This window comes from Strix uralensis, chromosome Z, assembly GCF_047716275.1.
Source record: "Strix uralensis isolate ZFMK-TIS-50842 chromosome Z, bStrUra1, whole genome shotgun sequence".
Taxonomy (NCBI): Eukaryota; Metazoa; Chordata; class Aves; order Strigiformes; family Strigidae; genus Strix; species Strix uralensis.
In genome coordinates, this window is record NC_134012.1 from 78,871,050 (window position 1) to 78,890,982 (window position 19,933).

Sequence of the window (19,933 nt, forward strand, 5' to 3'; positions counted from 1 at the left end):
TAGGTTTACACTGTTATTTCTCTTCTGACTTGTTTTCAATGACTAAAGTAATGAACTTTCTGAAAGCAATATACTGTAAATTGGTTGTTTTTCTCTCAGTTTGCAATTCACATTTATCTATGACAATGTCAGCAGTAACAAGCCTAATCACAACCACTAAACAGTTTGTTTAATTCAGAAGACACTGGTGAGGTCGCACCTCGATGACTGTGTTCAGTTTTGGGCCCCTCACTACAAAAAGGACATTGAATTACTCAAGCATGTCCAGAGAAGGGCAACGAAGCTGGTGAAGGTTTTGGAGCACAGGTCTTATGAGGAGCAGCTGAGGGAACTGGGGTTGTTTAGTCTGGAGAAGAGGAGGCTGAGGGGAGACCTCATTGCCCTCTACAGCTGTCTGAAAGGAGGTTGCAGAGAGCTGGGGATGAGTCTCTTTAACCAAGTAACAAGCAATAGGACAAGAGGGAATGGCCTCAAGTTGCACCAGGGAAGGTTTAGACTAGATGTCAGGAAGTATTTCTTTACAGAACGGGTTATTAGGCGTTGGAATGGGCTACCCAGGGAGGTGGTAGAGTCCCCATCCCTGGAGGTGTTTAAGAGTAGGGTCGACATAGCGCTGAGGGATATGGTGTAGATGGAAACTGGCAGTGTTAGGTTAATGGTTGGACTAGGTGATCTTCAAGGTCCTTTCCAACCTAGAAGATTCTGTGATTCTGTGAAGAGATGAATGATGGTTTTTTTCTCAAATACCAGAATTACATCCTATTCCTGCATGTTTTGAGCCACAGACCTCCAACAGGAGAACTGAAGATGCTCTGAAGGGACACCAATACTTGAGACTATTCACCTAAAAAAGAACTTAACCAAAAACCAAAGTTATCACCAGCCTGAGAAGAGTCGATGAGTTTCACCAGGAAAGATGAGAAGCTAAAATTCAGAGTCAGCTGATCACCCGTGTGTTAAGGCTCCCTGTTTGTAGTAAATTGTTTTGGAGCGTCATGCAAGGCCAGACATTCATGTCAGCCATGGTCTGGCTTTAGAAGCTGAGAAGCCAACACCAAGAGGTTATAAGAAAGACAGGGAATAAGTCAGTTTTGGGGGCAATGAATTAAAAATTAGCTGAGGCATTCATGAGAATACAAATTGAATGAATGAAATTAAATCAGCCATTTATTGTTGATAAATTTGAAAACCACTGTCATCAACTCATGGTATTCCTAAACTGTGTATTTGGGTTATCTTTCTCTCCTACAGAGTTTTTACAGAACTTCATCTGGAGATGAAAAGACATACGTTCAGTGAATCCTATATTAATTTTCTAATGAAGGGCAATAAATGCATTTAACAGAATTACTCTGCTTTGAGAGTTACTTCAGAACATGATAAAATAATTCTAGGGAGAGTAGTTCATTTCAGTGTACTTCAAGAAGATTTGGATAATACAAAGTTTCATTTTTAGAACAATCATGTTTTTAAAAATGCAAGAATATTCTGAGGTCAAATGTAACTGGTCTGTAATTTCCTCATATAGCTCTAGGTTCTTTCCCTAATAATTGGATTATGCTGGCCATTCTTCAGTCTTCAGGGATTTGTCCTGAACTAAGTAAATTGGAACAACATATGTTAAAGCTTTTTCAATTCCTCACTTTTTTTTAGCACTTTCTGAAGACTGATATCTAGTTCTGAGGACTAAATGCTTTTAAGGTCTTAATCTTCTCAATTTCTTTGCAGAAACCACATACTCTGTATAATCTATATCAGTAATCTGAGTTATGATGACTGCTACTGTCCCAAAACATAAGACAACATGGTTTTTTTTCTTTTTTCCCCCCTATAAAGGACTTTTCCAGGTGGAAATTCTGTGAAATGAGCCCATGAGAAAGGAATAGTCTGGAGGTATTTCTACTATTGCAGAAGTTCTGGCTGGGGGTTCTGCACCATCTATCCCAGTGGTGGCCAATGCCTTCACCCAGAGAGGGCTGTTGAAGGGAGAGTCTGCAGTGCAGACCTCAGACTGCAGGAAGGGCCTGGACCTTTCTCCTGGGGAAGGGACAGGCAGCAGATCTGCCTGCAAAAGGTGCGCCCAGGCAGAGGACATTCTGTAGCCAGTGGCTGGGCTGCAGGAGGCAGTGAGAAGGCTGCGTAGCGTCAGGGAGGCTGAGAAGGAGTTAGATAGTTGGTTCCAAGTGCAGTCTGCAGTGGACCCACAGCCAATGGCCAAGCAGCCAAAAACTCCCTCACCAGCATGCATGGAAGGGAAGGAGTCCAATAATGCAGAAGAATGGAAGCTTGCAAAGGCAAGGACCTGTAGGAGGAAGAGGCTTCCCCAGAAGCCTGAAGTGCCCCTGCAGAGCTGCTTCACTGCTCTGCAGACTGAAGAAGAAGGACCTGTCACATCAAGGTATGCTGGAGCTGAGTAAGGCAGCCTGAACTGCTTCCTGTGTAACAACCAGTGCAAGTAGAAAAGGTGATGGGTGATAGTAGTAGGTGACTGTCTTCTGAGAGGTACGGAGCCATCTGTGTGCCAACGTGATGCACTCTAGAGAGGTGTGCTGCTTACCGGGGGCTCATATCAGGGATGTCATTGAGAGACTACTGAGCATCATACAGTCCACTGACTGTTATCCGCTGCTGTTGTTTCATGTGGGCACCAGTGATACATGTGGGAGCAGTCTGAGGAGTATCAAGAAGGACTACAGAGCCCTGGGAGTGGCAGTAAGACTCTGGAGCACAGGTAGTTTTATTCATTAATCATCCTGGTCAAAAGGAAGGGGGATCTGAAAGGGCCAGGGCCAGTCAAATCTGACAAATCAACAAATAGTTATAGGACTGGTGTCACAGCCAGGGCTTCAACTACTTAGACCATGGGATTCGCTTTGAGAAACCTGGTCTACTGGGGGTTGGTGAGGTTCATCTGTCAGAGAAGGGGAAGAGCATCTTCAGTCATAGTCTTGTCAAGCTGCTGAAGAGGGCTTTAAAGTAAAGTTGCCAGGGAAGGGGAACCTCAATCTATTCCACCCCTACCATCTCAATGCAAGTGCCAGCAATAGATACCCAGAGTCTGGAGAGGGATCACAGGTCATCAGGAGAGCACCTGAGGAGCAGCACAAAGGAATTCCAGCCAGTAAATCAGCTTCATCGGGTCCCAACTTAAATGCCCCAATGTTGGGGTGGAAGGGGGGGAGTGAGTGGCTGTGCAGTGCTCAGCTGCCCTCTGAGCTCAAACCACAGCAATCCTTTTTGGCGCCCAATGTGGAACAGAGGAATGTGAGACATGATAAGTATAGTGATTGGGAAAAGTAACTGACAAAACATGGACTGAACTCAACTAAGAAGAATGACCTTTGGAATTTCTGTTGTAAATGTGGAGAAGGGGTTTTTTTGTATGGTAGAGGGATGAGGGGTGGATTTTGTGTATTGCTTCTTGCTATTGTGATATTGTTATTTTTATTTTGGTATGGGGAAGTTTTGGAGTTTTTTGTTTTGTTTTGTTTTGTTTTTTGTTAGTGTGTTCATGTAAATATTATCTTGTGTAGTGAATGTGTATTTTAATGACAATTTTTAAATATGTGAATCGCAGAGGTGAGCAGTAGAACGTTCTGGGTTTGAGTGAGTGGCAGGGGTTTTTGGTAGCAGGGGAGGGAGCTACAGCAGTGGCCCCTGTGCGAAGCTTCTTGAAGCTACCCTGGCTCCAAGTTGGACATGTCTTTGCACCAAGGTCAGGCCAATTAGCTGCATCTCTGCGATAACTTATTTAAGAAGGGGAATCTGGGATGAGGAGCTGGAGTTGTGAGGAGAAGTTGCAAGGAGAACATCTGTGTGAACACTGAGGTCAGTGGAAGAAAAGAGGAGGAAGGGGGGAGGTGCGTCAGAGCAGAGACTCCCCTGTATCCTGTGGTGAGATGGAAGGGCCGCCCCCCTCTGCCACCCATGGGGGTCTCCAGTGGAGCAGAGGCCTACCTGCAGCCTGTGGAGCACCCCAGACCAAAGCAGCTGACTGCACCTGAAGAAGGCTGGGACTCTGTGGGAAGAAGAAGCCCCTGCTGTTGTAGTTCGGTGCTGGGAGGATTGCAACACGCATCTAGGGAAATGTTGTGGCCCATGGGAGGGACTCATGTCAGAGTTGGTTTGTGGAGGACTGTCTCCTGTAAAAGGGGAACCATGCTGGAGCAGGGGAGGAATGGCAGAAGTTCTCCCTCACCCCAAGGTGGAAGAAGGGGCAAGACTGATGGCACCCTCCATTCCCTGCCCCCTGTGCTGCTGAGGAGAGGAAGTCACAAAAAGGAAGTCCACAGAGGGTGGAAGCAAGGACAGATAGCTTGGGAGGAATACAGAGAAATTGTTCAAACAGCCAGGGATCAGGTTAGGAAAGCTAAAACCCTAATAAAATTAAATCTCACCAGGGACATAAAGAGCAACAAGAAATGCTTCTACAAGTACATGAGTGATAAAGAAAAACTAGGGAAGGTGTGGGCCCTCTCCAGAAGGAAACATGAGACTTGATTACCCAGGATGTTGAGAAGGCTGAGGTACTCACCAACTTCTTTGCTTCACTCTTCACTGGCAAGTGCTCGAGCCACACCACCCAAGTCACAGAAGACAAAGATGGGGACTGGGAGAATGAAGAACTGCCCTCTGTAAGAGATCAGGATCAAGACCATCTAAGTAATCTGAAGGTGTACAGGTCCATGGGACCTGATGAGATACATCCACAGGTCCTGAAAGAACTGGTAGATGAAGTGACTAAGACATTATCCATCATATCTGAGAAGTCATGGCAGTCCAGAGAAGTTCCTGCTGACTGGAAAAGGGGAAATATAACCCCCATTTTTAAAAAAGGAAGACCTGGGGAACTACAGACCAGTCAGCAAGATCATGAAGCAGATCTTCCTGGAAACTGTCCTAGGGCATATGGAAAATAAGGAGGTGATTGGTGACAGCCAGCATGGCTTCACTAAGGGCAAATCATGCCTGACAAATTTGGTGACCTTCTACAACAGGGTTACAGCATTAGTAGATAAGGGAAAAGCAACAGACATCATCTACCTCGACTTGTGCAAAGCATTTTACACTGTCACTCATGACATCATTGTCTCTACATTGGAGAGACATGGATTTCATGGATGCACTGCTCAGTGGATAAGGAATTGGCTGGATAGTTGCACTGAAAGAGTTGTGGTCAACAGCTCAGTACTGGGACCAAAGCTGTTTAACATCTTTGTCAGTGTCATGGACAGTGGATTGAGTGCACCCTCATCAAGTTCACTGCTGACACCAAGCTGTGTGGTGTGGTGGACATGCTGGAGGGAAGGGATGGCATCCAGAGGGACCTTGACAGTCTTGACAGGTGGACCCATGCAAACCTCAAGAAGTTCAACAAGACCAAGTGCAAGGTCCTGCACATGGGTCGAGGCAATCCCATGTACAAATACAGGCTGGGCAATGAGCTGGTTGGAAGTAGTCCTGTAGAGATGGACTTGAGGGTGTTGGTTGCCAGGAAGCTCAGCATGACCTGGCAATGCACATTTGCAGCCCAGAAAGCCAACTGTTCCTCGGCTGCAGCAAGAGAAGTGTGGCCAGCAAGACAAGTGAAGTGATTCTCCCCCCCTACTCTGCTCTTGTGAGACCCCACCTGGAGTACTGCATCCAGCTCTGGGGCCCCCAACATAAAAAAGACTTGCACCTCTTGGAGCAAGTCCAGAGGAGGGCCATGATCAGAGGACTGGAGCACCTCTTCTATGAGGACAGGCTGAGAACACTGAGGCTGTTCAGCCTGGAGAAGAGAAGGACACCTTATAGCAGCCTTCCAGTACCTAAAGGGGGCCTACAGGAAAGATGAGGAGGGACTTTTTACAAGAACATGTAGTGATAGGACAAGGAGTAACTGTGTTAAACTGAGAGAGGGCAGATTTAGATTGGATACAAGGAAGAAATTATTCACTATGAGGGTGGTGAGACACTGGAACACATTGCCCAGAGAAGCTGCAGATGTCCCATCCCAGGAAATGTTCAAGGCCAGGTTAGACGAGGCTTTGAGTAACCTGACCTAATAGAAGGTGTCCCCGCCCATGTCAGGGGAGTTGTAACCAAGTGATATTTAAGGTCCCTTCCAACACAAACCATTCTGTGATTCTATGATACCATTTATTTATAGAATTTTATATTTGAAATATCTCAGGGTACCTGATAGGCGGTAGCTTTCAAGACACGTTAAAGTAGACACCTGCCCAGTATCTGGGGAATGCTTGCCCTGTGCCAGAGATTAGGAATGAATAGTTGTGAAACCTTCATGTAGGCTCTTTAACTTGTAAGAAAAACATTCTCACCCTGTGTATAATGTTCTGACTCTCACCCAACCACCAGAAAAGGCTTTGCCTAAGCAACAGAAAAATTATGTTTCAATTATGTTTCTCTCCTAGACCGAAAATTTTGAAAAAATTAGTTTGAACAAAGCACAAAATGTTAAGATCCTAAATACGAATTAATTACTTAATTAAATATGACTTATAAACTTCCTATCAGGGAACAGCATTAGTTAGGTCCTCAACACTTTTGAAATATTTTAGTTTGTCCCATGTGAGCAATTTGAGTAATACCAAAGGAGTCTGGAAACTTTTATGGATTTTATCCTTCACAGACCTATGGATATTAACTGTAGTTAATGATTTCCCTCCAATAATATTATTTGCTCCCTTGAGATTAATTTATAACCAGGTGCTCTGATTTCACTGGTTTCTATTGAATTACTTTGTAGTGAAAGCAGAGTCAGAGCTAGATATTGTCATATATATTGAGTATATGTAGAAAATTTTTGGTTAATGTAGTTGGAATATTCATAATATTGGACTCAGAATATTAATACTGAATGTCTGTCCCTTTCTTATAGAGCTTTAAGGAAAAATTATGTCTATTAAAATACTGCCTGTTCTGTTGTTAGCAGTGTCATTTTATGCTACTGAACTTTCTTGGTGACTAAGTTTTCCTCAGATATTAAAAATACAAGGTAAGAGTAATTGCCTTTTTAGATTTTTAGTAGAAGACCATGATACGTTTATTTAGAAGGCTTCTGGTGGGTCCTGTACCCAAGAACATTACTCCTTTTCACCCATGGACCTCTCACCTTTTCCTGTCCCCTTGGTTTATGAATAAATAATCCATGCATTCATATTTCTCACTTGTCAAACTCAGGCAACAGTGAAAATAAGCAGCACAAATTGGCAGATAATGCACCTTATTTCCATGTAGAAGCAGGTGCATTTTCTTCAGCATAAGTGGCAAGATGACACTGATCCACTTTGACAGGCAGGCTGATCTAAAATTACTCAGCACACTTTGCCACTGGTTGGGGGAGAGTTTCCCATGAGCTTGTTCTGAAATTTTTCAGTCCCCAGGGTGTTAATTAAAATTTACTGGATGATATTTGCAAGGCTCAATGGTTCTAGTTACAGCAATTATCAGTTACTAAATGTTAGTGCCAGAGATGACACCTGATGATTGGATGCTTTATTCAACAGGGTTTCCTTTTCCCCTGCCTTTTCTTTTTTTTTTCAAATCTTTCCTTCAGTTCTTGAAGAAACTAGATCAACTAAGTGTCTCAATCAACTTTTAGACTAAAAATTACTTAGATAGGAGTTTAATTACCTATTTTTCCTTGAGTTTCTTGTCAGCTACTTGTTAAGGGTTTACAAACAAAGGACACACTCATTACAAAAGCCTTTAAAAAAAATGCAGAAGCCAGAAGCCCACCTGTGTTATAATTTTAGTATGCAAAAGCAGAGCTCAGTTCAGTGCTGTGAAAGGAAGAGAGCACCTCCTAATTAAACTCACTGCTCAATTCACGTTTGTTCAACAAACTCTCAGATTAGAGACTGGTTAATCACACATGCAATAAATAGCCTCTTTCAACTTACTGAAGTACAAATATCAATGAAGTTTAGTCTGTATGGCTACCAACCGGCTTCTTTCCCTCTTCCCTTAACGTTTCATCAATATATTGAAATACAGACACTTCAAAATAAATGTTTTTAATGTTTTTGTTACTAACAGAAGAAAAGTGCTTCCTTATACTCTGATTCATTTTTATTTACATAATTCATTAATTAATATTGCTACAATGTTTATTCCCCAAATCATTTGAAGTTTCTGGTCAGTTCCTTGCAATGGTGCAGGTGAGTAACAGCTGACATGCTCTTCCTGGTTGCACTAACACAATGAGACCATGCCTTTTTTCATACCTGGAACTGGCCAACTCCATGAATGAGGGCATACTGACATGGCAAAATATTTGCATGGTCCACAGGCAGCTTTCAACTATAGGTCATATTCCCTCTGGACCTCATGACCCTACAATAACCGCAGTGGAGGGCAAAGCTACTAGGATTTGTCTCTGTGAGAAGTCATTCCTGTAACCTACCTAAACACCAGAAAATTCACTGGGCTACTTGTTAGCGGTAAGCAACACAAGACAGCATGTGAAACAGAGGGGAAAAAACACAACCAAAACTGCAAACTCATGAATCCTTGACAGGTGTTAGATCCTAGGCTATAGTTTGCTGTGTTTAACTGAAAATGCTTCTTCTGGGTAAGAAAAAAAAAAGAAAATGCCAAGGAGGAATAAGGATGTAGGACTTTAACATGACAAGACTATTTTGAGTTTGACCTGAAAGTTTTATCTCCTAACAGTGTATGGCCTAATGTTATGAAAGACAGTGGGTTAGCTGCTATTCCATTAAGTTCAGTTCACTACACCAAAACCTGTGTGTCCCTAGGCTTTCCAAATGGCTGAGGAGTAACATTTCTGATCGCTCTATGGGAAAAGCCCTGTCTTGTGCCTCAAAACTATGTGGCAGCAGCAACCAGAAAAGATAAATGGGAAAAGAGATGCAGAAGGAAGATAAAAATCATAGAGGAAAAGAAAAATCAACGCGTGGAAAGAAAGGGCTAGGGAGGGAGCAAAGTTTGACATCATATGAGTGAACTATTTTCACAGAAAAAACAGGAAAAATGGAAAATAGTAGGCATAAATATATAATTTCAAATCTTAAAAAACCACTTAGTTCTTTATGTGCTATTGTATTCAATGATAAACATGTTTTTTATCCATACACATTATGTAAACTACTGAAGATCATATTTGACAAATACTGTAAGTACACACATGACTATTCAAAGCTACTTCAGACCACACAACTAACATGTTCTTCTCATAACACACTTATGTGCCTACCTCAAAGAGCATTAAAATAAACATCAGTGCCAGAGTCTCATTAAACACAAGAGAAAGTACAGCTACTCAGGAATTTTCCAATTAACTGATTTTCTGAGAGAGAAGCAGAGATTCATTGAAATCTGCATTTATTCCTAGGAGTATATCTGTGTCTACAGTGTTCTCATCCAGAAATGTTTCTTTGATGTTGGAATTTTTGATCAAGAAGAGAGACCAGACCTGAGTCTGGAATTAAACAGTGACTAGAAGTCCCCAGGAATACGAGGTGATTGGTTAGAAGAAAAAAAATACTGCTGGACATATGACTTCCCTTAATTATAACCATGTAGTAAGATGTCTTTTAGTACATACCAAACAATTCTAGAGAAATTATGCTGAGTAGAGACTAGGGAAACTGACTCAGAGAAAGAAAGGACATTAAGTTTGGATGTGGATGTCTGAGGACCAAGTCCTTTATCTCCATCACACTCAGTAGTATAGTGCTTCACTCATGACCTTCAGATTGGTTTCCCAGGTTACTGGATAAATTACACTACGTTCTTAAATCACGAAGCAAAGTGCTTTTGCCATCCACCTTTCATTTTGAAAAAAACTGAAGCACCAAAACAGGTTCGTGAAATGGGCAAACAGGAACCTCATGAAGTTCAGCAAGGGGAAGCGCACAGTCCTGCACCTGGAGAGGCACAACCCAATATGATGAGGACTGAACAGATAGGATGAAGCTTTGCAGAAAAAGACCCAGGGGGCCTGGAAGAGAGGAAGTTGAACAAGAGCCAGCACTGTGCTCTTGTGGCAAAAAAGGCCAGCGGTATGCTGGGTTGCATAAGGAGGAGTGTTGCTTGCAGGTTGAGGGAGGTGATCATTCCCTCAGCACCAGCAAGGCCACTGCTGGCATACTGTGCCCGCTTCTGGGCTCCCCACTACACAACAGACATATAGATCTACTGGAGAGCATCTAGCCAAAGGCTAGACTAAGACAATGAAGGGACTGGAGTATCTCCCATAGGAGGAAAGGCAAGAGAGCTCAGACTGCTGAGTCTGGAGAAGAGAAGGCTCAGGAGGAAACCCATCAAGGTCTCCCAATACCTGAAGGGAGGATGTAAAGATGGCAGAGACAGGTTCTGGTCAGCAGTGTCCAGTGACAGAGCAAAAGCAACAGCCACAAGCTGAAACACTGCAGGTTCCTCATCAACATGAGGAGATAGATACCCTTTTACTGTGAGGGTGACTGTGCACAGTAACAGGTTGCTGAGAGAGCTGTTGGAATCGCTGTCCTTGAGACTTCTAAAAGCCATCTGGACAGGGTCCTGGGCAACCTGCTCTACATAAACATGCTTGAGCAGGGATCTTGGACATGGTGACCTCCAGAGGCCCCTTTCCAACTTCAGCTGTCTATCATCTCGGGGGCTTTCCCTCCAGTGACAAGGGACAGGTCCTTCTTCCCTGAGAGGAACTCTCAGACATGTTGAATTGGGTCACTTCATTAGTACTGAGGAGCTCACCATGGCTCCCCCCCTGCATTGTTGGGCTCTCTGTTGCCAGGTGTTTATTCTCGGGGCACCAGCCTCTCATCACAGGACCTGACCAGGTTGAGATTAAAACCCACTCACAAGGCCATGAGAAGGTGGCAAGAATCCTGCAGAGCTGGCTTTCACCCTTTGAAGGTACATCAGCCTTCCTAACTTCCACCAGTTCTGCTTTGCCTTCGTCAAAGAGTGGGCCTGAAGGAAAGTTAGGTGCCCGCTCTGCAAGCAGCTTTTTAACCAACTCCTGCACTTGGTGTGAGCAGACAATGAATATAAGGTGTACACAATTCCCTCATCCAACTACCACCAGAGTGATATGGTTAGAGAGAGTCTGGAGCAGATCCCCACAACAGCACAACCAACGCAGCTCGACTACTGACGATGTCCCCTCTGCTCGCAGAAGGGGGCCTGTGAGGAGCTATGGAACAGAGTCAGGGCACAGCTCCAGGGCCCTCCTCCCAGCAGGGTCCCACACCCAGCACTTCTGGGGAGCAAACCCCGCCGAGTGCAGGGGAGCAGCCGCCCGACACTGCATCTGTGGCCTACGAGTGCATTGGTAGGGTGGTGCGACGAGCTTGGTTTTTTGACTACTGTTGCATTCAGTAAACATCAAGATGCTTTCCAGAGGCTGTTTTTTTCCCAAGACCAAAGAGCTACCCACTGTAGGGAATGCTTTCCAATACAGTGAGATGCCCAGAACTGTGTCCTGCATATATTGCAAGTGGAGAAAAACCATTAAGAGTATGAAGGTTGTTCTTCTGCCTGCCATCAATAGAAAGATACCAGGGTGACAGCCCAGTGCCCAGCTTGTCCTTGGAGATCTTCAAAAGCTATCTGAACATGGTTCTGGGCAACCCCCCTCTAATGGTTGGACAAGACAACCTTCAGAGGTCCCTTCTAACCTCATCCATCCTGTGATATCTGGGATCATTAAGTGGGATCATTATTTTTGTTCCTTACCTAAAATACCAACCAATATAAGCTCTTGTATGGAGATATCATGAGAGGTGATTCCCCCTTCCATTTTGCTCTTATATCAGAAATACTTGTCTAGTATTTGGTACAAACCATTTATCTTTATCCTATTGTCCTGGTTTAACCAGGATATGGTTAAGTTTCCCCAGCAGTGGGGGGGAGCTCTAGCCGGGTTATTCAGATACCATGCCGACGTCACATCCTGGCAGGTCACATTTTTTTTCCTGGCGTGGGAGTGCGGTGCACTCGTGGTTTTGTACATCGTGCTTCAAACTGCTGTATTTGGTAGCTATTTTGCTCTGTTAATTGCTATCACTATTACTGTTATTGTTATTGTTGTTGTTTGTTGTGTTGCTATTGCATTGTTGTATTAAACCTTTCCTTATTTCAGTCTTGGGGCTTTGTATTTCACTCCCTTTGTGGGGGAGGGGTAGCGGCCACGTGGTCTCAGACCCCGGCAGGGGCTAAACCACCACACCTATCCTGAACAATAGAGATTTCTAAATCATTATTGCCAAATGGTATAGAACAATGAGACATCGTTCTGAAAAAATATATCAACACCATCTAATGGGACTGTTAAGAGCAAAATTTTTGTTAGTTATGCCTGCTTGCATGAATGTATCCTTTGCAAAACGTGGTTTGAAATAGTCGTAGGGATTCTGGATAATTTGTCAGGATATATTAGTCCTGGTTTTGACACTGATGGTACTTGACAGTGCTGTAGCTGAATTCTAAAATTATTGACAAGATGGCTGAACTGGTGTCTGGATAACTCTTCAAACTGAATTGAAGCCATTCTGTAAAGTGTGTTGAATGGGCATTTTACCTAAGAGCATATTTCTTTCTTGCTGTGAGAATGGTTTCTGACTATGTATAGTTGCCAAAACAAATCCTGTCAAGATGCTGGAAAGAGGAAGATCATCCTTCCCATGCAGAAGAACAGCTAACATTTGGTTGGCAACATGAAGTGAAAGGTTCATTAATGCCAGGAAGGAGTGCTTAGAGAAATACACAAAATTCCACTGTATATCCACTTCTTTGACAACACAGAAGGAACTTGTCATAGGTTTTTGGCCTAGCTTAATTATACTTTAAGGTGTGTTTTCTTGTTTGGTGAATTACTTAGGAGGTATTTTTCTTAAAGGTTTTTTTGTTTGTTGGCCCTCAGTCTGTGGAAGTTCACTGCCTTCCAAGGAAGCATTTCATTTTACACTTCATTATCTTAAATCAGACTCAAGATCAGACATTTTCTGAAAGGAACAAGTCTGTGGATAATCAGCTCTATGACTACAGCATAGGGCTTGTGCACACACACTCCTTTTTTTTCCTTTTTCACCTGCTTTTACCAAGAAACTATTTTCATTTAAAAGCCCTCCAATCTCACTCTTCTCTACATTAACTTTGGGCTTTGGCATTGGTTGAAAATATGTTAATATTATCTTGTCTTCTGATTTTAAATGACAATATGATACTATTTTCTGAAACTTAAAGGAAAAAAATCAGTGTGTAATGGCCCTACTAATATGAGAAACAATGTTTTTTCAACAGCTTACATATGTAGGAACTGAATGTAGCTTCACTTGACAAATGGGTTCTGAAGTTATATACCTGAAGCCACAAGATGTTTTATGCTACAGCACATGTGAGATTAAGGTCTCGAGATCATTTTTCATTTTGGAAATTTCACTCTGGAGCAATCAAAAAAACTAAAATACATTACAAGTTATACATTTGGGGTACAACTGGTCTGAGAAGCAAGAAAACATTTTTCATCTCCTCCACATGTCTTGTAAGAAAAATCTTACACTTCTTCACTTATTGCTCTTCTGGAAAGTTGATAGTATTACCAGTCATTGGCAATGCTGGCTATTTTGTTTTCTAAAAAGACAATGGTTACCGACGTCTCCCACAATCACTCAAACCTTTCCTATCTCCTCTACATTAAGCCACATTGTAATGATACCTTCTTTTCACCCAGGTAAAATTATTAGCTCCTGTCATTATTGAGTTCAAACAAAACAAACAGTTTAATCTTTAAAAGGCTTCTTCCGAGAAAGTGTATTGGGTTTCTGTGGCAAGGTTTTGGTAGAAAGGGGGACTACAACAGTGGCTTCTGTGAGAAGATGCTAAAGCTTCCCCTATGTCCAATAGAGCCAGTGTCAGCTGGCTCCAAGATGGGCCACGTTTGGCCAAATCTGAGCCCATGAGCGATGGAGGATGGTAGCACCACACGGATAATATATTTAAGAAGGGGAAAAAACCCTATGCAACACCAGCAACAGTCAGAAGAGAGGAGTGAGAATATATGAGATGATAAACAACTCTGCAGACAACAAGGTCAGTGAAGAAAGGGGGAGAAGGTACTCCAGGTGCTGAAGCAGAGATTCCCCTGAAGCCTGTTAGGAAGACCATGGTGAGGCAGGCTGTCCCCCTGCAGCCATGGAGGTCCACGCTGGAGCAGATATCCATCTGCAGCCTGTGGAGGACCCCATGTCGGATCGGGTGGATGCCTGAAGAAAGCTGTGACCCCATGGGAAACCCACGCTGGAGCAGGCTCCTGGCAGGACTTGTGACCCCGTGGGGGACCCACACTGGAGCATGCTGTTTCCCCCATGGAAAGGACCCACACTGGAGCCGTTCATGAAGCACTGTAGCCCATGAGAAGGACTCACATTAGAGAAGTCCATGGAGGACTGTCTGCCATGGGAAGGACTCAACACTGGAGCAAGGGAAGAGTGTGAGAAGGAAGGAACAGCAGAGACAGTGTGTGATGAACTGCCAGCAACCCCCATTCCCTGTCTCCCTGTGCCTCTGTAGGGGAGGAGATAGAGAAATCTGTAATAAAATTAAGCCCAGGAAGAAGGGAGGGGTGGGGGGAAGGTGTTTTAGGATTTGGGGTTTATTTCTCATGATCCTACTCTGACTTTATTGGTAATAAATTAATTTTTCCCAAGTTGAGTTTGTTTTACCTGTGACTAATTGCTGAATGATGTCTCCCTGTCCTTATCTTGACCCATGAGGTGGGCACCTGGCATCTAACCAGGATCAACCCACCACAGAAAGTAAGGTCTTCATAGTATGTACATTATGCACTATATGTGTGTTGGGAAGAAAAATGCATTGGAGTGTGGATGAAGTCTTTGTGTGTTCAGACATGGTCTGGGAAGAAAATATATCAGTCTAAAAGAACACTTTCTCCATGCTGAACATCTGAAAAAAAAAAAAAAAAAAAAAAAAAAACAGCTAGTCTTGGATTTTCTTTCTCTGAAGAGTTCATGTATGAAGGTAGAGTAGCATAAAGGCCTCACACCCTGTCAGTGTTGTTCAACTATAGGCTGCATAGAGCTGTTTAGAGATATATGAATGTTCTTCCTTTTAGCATAACATCTGTGTACATGAGACTACTGAAAACAGCTGAAAAGTCTCATACTAATGTCCAAGAAATAGTCACACCAGCAGTCAGAATTCAGTGATATCCTTTGTGCAGCTTTTAGCCGTACACAAAGATCTGGACACATCCACTTTTTAATTTCCTTTAAAGATTCTTCTCTATTTTGTTGAAGGATAAACAATTTCCAGATGAAATTAGCATTATTAAAAGTGCACATTCTTATTCCTAACATGGGCACAAATCAAGTCAGGCATCTCCAACATTCTTAATTTCTGGGCATTACAACTTTTAGAAGACATGTTCCCATCTCTTGCATTCTCACTCTATATACGAAACATATCCAAACTACATTAAAGAGCCTGCAATTTATATTCATGATATAGGAGGTGACCTTTTCACTCATGAGTGGTGTAGTCATGTGGAGTGGCTAATGAGAGAACCCCTACTGAGACCGGATAAATTTCAAACCTTCTGAATAATTATTAGACAATTTATTGTATTTATAAAATTCCCTCATTTCAAACTGTCCTTTGATTTATAAAGCCATCTTACTCTTGTAAACGATAATGGTAGTCTCAATCAGTGCCAAAGATTGATGAATCATCCATGTAGGGGTTTCTCTTCCTGGTACTGAATGCCAGAGAAATGCAATGAAGAGTAAAAAACAGAACTGTAGGGAAAAAGAGAGGACAGAGGAGGATGAAAGATGACTGAGAAGGAATGAGGGAGGGAACATCTGTACTGCACTTCACTGATGATAATCTTTGCACAGTTTATGACACAGAGGCAGTGGGAACAGTGAGGTAATCATTTTACTTGCCTGTCATCTGCAGAGAGTATTTTAAATTGCAGGGTGAAATTCTGGCTTCATTGAAGTGAGTGACAAAACTCCCGTTGATTTAAATGAAGGCCAAGATTTCTATGGATTCCCAGAGGAGGGGTAGACGGGCAGAGTGGCAGCTGTGCCATCTTTAGCTCAGTTTCCAGAAACCTATGAGGGATTTGAGCACCTCTTAATACTGCAGATAATATAGATAATTTCTCAAAAATGGTAAATAAAAAAAGTAAAGTCTCAGAGGATCTGACCATAGTTTGGAACAGCTATACATAATAAATACTATCCTTACAAATTAATACATGGGTGTATGCATGTTTTAAGTAGTATTTCTGGGTTTTTTTTCCCTTTTCCCTTTCCTTCAACTTTAATCAGTGCAAGAAATGGTCTCAAGAGCACATGACAGGTAAAAAATATCATCAATTATAGTCATCAAACTAAAGAACGTCCTTCTGTCATGACAGCAAGAAATTTGGGTCTTGAAGGCAGGAGGAGTTGTCCAAAAATATCTGAGATGCACAGTTAAGAATTTCACTGAACAAATATTTTTTGCTGATTAACAAGCAATCCATGGACACACAAGCTGGAGATGGCAGACCTGGTAGGCTGCTGTTTCATGCACTTCCATTAGTAATCTTATTTGCAGAATATTTTAATAAGAGCAGGACACGATGGGAGGGGCATGGTAAGTGAAGAATGACGTTCACAAGAAGAAGTGGCTACTTGCCTGTGTCTAACCATGGTATTAGATGTGCTGTAAGAAAGAGAATCTGGAAGGACAAGAGGGAGAAGCTAAGAAACTGGAAAAATTAAAAGCCAAGATAGTCTTCCTATAAGCCCCTACTGTATTGTAGGGGAAATTTTTTTATTCATAACTGAAATACTAAGCTGATAATGATACAGAGGTGTAATCATTCAATACTCTAATTTAGTAACCCAGCAAGAATCTCTACTTAGAAAAACAGCTTCAGGGACACACTCCTCACCAGCTTCAAAATATGAAGAGCTATCTATGTAGTGAAATTGACCACCTACCCTGCACACACCTCTTGCAACCACTGCTGTGAAGCAGTGAGGATAGATGGTGTGGCAAGTTAGCTTAAGAGTAAAAGTAGACCAACTGACAAAAAAAAAGTTTTTTATGAGATGAGAGGTGGAGTAGGCATGATTGATGACAGTTGTTACAATTGAGAAAACCTCTACAAGTTTCTTATTTTTTAATCAAATCAGAGCACACCTATTTGCAATTAAAGATAAAACCTAACTTAAGGAACATGTCTTTCCTGTCATACAGTCTGGAAACTGTACCACTGAAAAACTTTTTTATGCCTCATATATCAGTAACCACAGTCAGTAGATACTAGACAGGGTATGTTCATATATGTATGAGTATGCTACAATAGAAAAGTTAAAAAGCAGCCTCACAAATAGGAGTAAATCGGATGTAGTCATATGTAAAGTCTGAGTAAGGGAATAATACCAACTAGATTATAAGAAATTACCTCTGTGTATACTGTTATGTATTTATGTATTTACATATACGCACACAAATATCTGTATGCATATTTATATAAGTATATATAAAAAATCCTAATACTACTTAAGTCAGTAACTGACTTCGGTGTGCCCACCATATATAAACACACAAACACACACTTATGTACACATACACCACCACCACCACCACCTCCAGGATATCTTGAGCATATGGTAACTATGTAAAATGTCATTTTAATTTAATTCCACCTAAGAATGTGGAAGAAGCTGATAAAGCCAAATTTTATTTAATGGAGAAAATAGAAATCAGGTGAAATCTGGGGTTAAAATCTTACTTAGTCTAACTGAATTAATTATCCATAAGTGGATAAACAGAAAATAATGAAAATAAGATCAAGATGCTTATTGGCTGCTATTTTTGTCTTGAAAGGATAGTGGCAATATATTTGTAAGAGATAAGAATTTTAAGTGAATCTAAAACTTGTGGATAAGTGAACTAAGATTATGCACTACACAAAAATATGCCATGATATAATGATACACTTTCACCTTTCTTGATCTGTAGAAAGTAAAAATGACTTCTGAAGAAACTAAATCTGAATCACAGCAAATTATTTCCATTATTTCAGACAGATTTAACTATCTGACTTATCTTCTTGCTTTCTAAGCTTAACTTCTGTGGACTTGGGGTCTGGTTTGTAATTTCTTAATTTCACACACTCGTTTTTTTATGTTCATGGACAACATCTTTTGCTTTGGATGTTTGTGTTGCGTATATGACCATACTGTGTTTTGGAGATGGGAGCTGTTTGGCTTAAGGGAAAAAAGTCTTTTAAATTGAGAGAATACTCATACACAAAATGTTCTTTTAGCTAGTTATCTATGGGCAGGTCAAAATGATCCCCATTTCTGCCAGACACTTATTGGTTCTAATCAATACAGTGCCACATAATGACAATGCTCAACTGTGTTTTTATGAACATTGCATTTGTTTCCCTTCTTTTTCTTCATGTGAATCTGTTACTGCGGGGATGATAGTTTGTTTTACAAAGAAAAATCTCCAAGATTTTGTTATAAATGTTTTGGGAAAACTAACAATTAGTGTCAACTGAACTGGTTTTCATTCATTTCAGAAAATAATTCATTATGATTCTCAAAAAAGTTAAATTACCTGTTCTAAAAATTAGTGGCAACTTGAACTTTTTCTTTTCTTCCACTCCCCTAGCAGTCATAAAGTTACTGCATCAGATCTAAGTTAAATGTAAAGCTGAAGACCTTAAATCACATTTATGGAAGATAAAGCAAAGATTAGAGAACATCAAGCAGAAGCATCTTTCTAGTCCTGCTGTGCAGTCTGGATATTAGATGCACTGTTCCTTCCACACAACATTTAATATTCTTTGTTCTTGATTCAGTAACAGTGAAATAGTAGATACTGGTTTTATGAGTACATGATATTTCATTTATGGTATCAACAACATGTGAATGAGGGTGGTAGAGGATGGCAATCAATTTGTATATTATTGTTATATCTAAACTTGATTACTCCTTTATGGAACTTATTCAAACATCTGAAGTTTTTGATGTCCGGTACAGTGAAGAACACTCTGTCTTTATCCATTATTAAATATGTTAATTTGGTACTTCCTTAACATTAGCTACCCAGAGGTATAATGTCCATACTATTTTTCAATATAATTAAAATAAACTTACATTAAAATAATTCTCAAATTGCAAGGGCAAACAACTTTATAGACTTAAGATTAATTGCATAAACTTGACCTGGTACCTTTTGCAGGTGTGCTGTGGTACAGTCTTAATATAAACTGACACTACTTCTCCAGAGTTTCCTGTTTCACTCCGTATATCGACACTATAGTAGCAACAGTAGAACTTACTGCCAACAATTTATTATCGGTGTTTATTATAACACTTATACAAACCATTGCTGTTAGTAACAGAGTAAGGCTAAAAAATCAAGATCCTGATTTCTGTTCCCTTCCTCATGTGCTGAACAACCTTGTGGATGTCATTTAATTCTATTGTGCTCTGATTTCCCCATCTTTCAAGTAAAAGAGTAGTACAGCTCATTAATATTTTTAAGTACTTTAAGATCCTTATACCAAAGGAACCTCAGAAGTGAAGAGTTGTATTGCTCTTTTATGATGTAACAGCTGAAAGTCAGAACGTGTAAACTATCCCCAAATGATGGTTGTTAATCCATGCCTCTAACAAAGAAGCAAAAACTCCTATATTAGGCATGTGAGCAGCACAACTGAACTTCACTCCCCTTCAACCCAGTAAAAGATCTGTCTCTCACTTCACATGACTTGAATCAGGCCAGCCATGTTCAGTAAAGTCAGTCAAGCGTGAAAATAATACTTGTCCTATGCGGATCAGGGCTGTACTTCACAGCTACCCAAATGACCCAAATGCCCATCAGTCACTGGAAGCAATAAGAGGTCTAGCTACATTCCAATAAG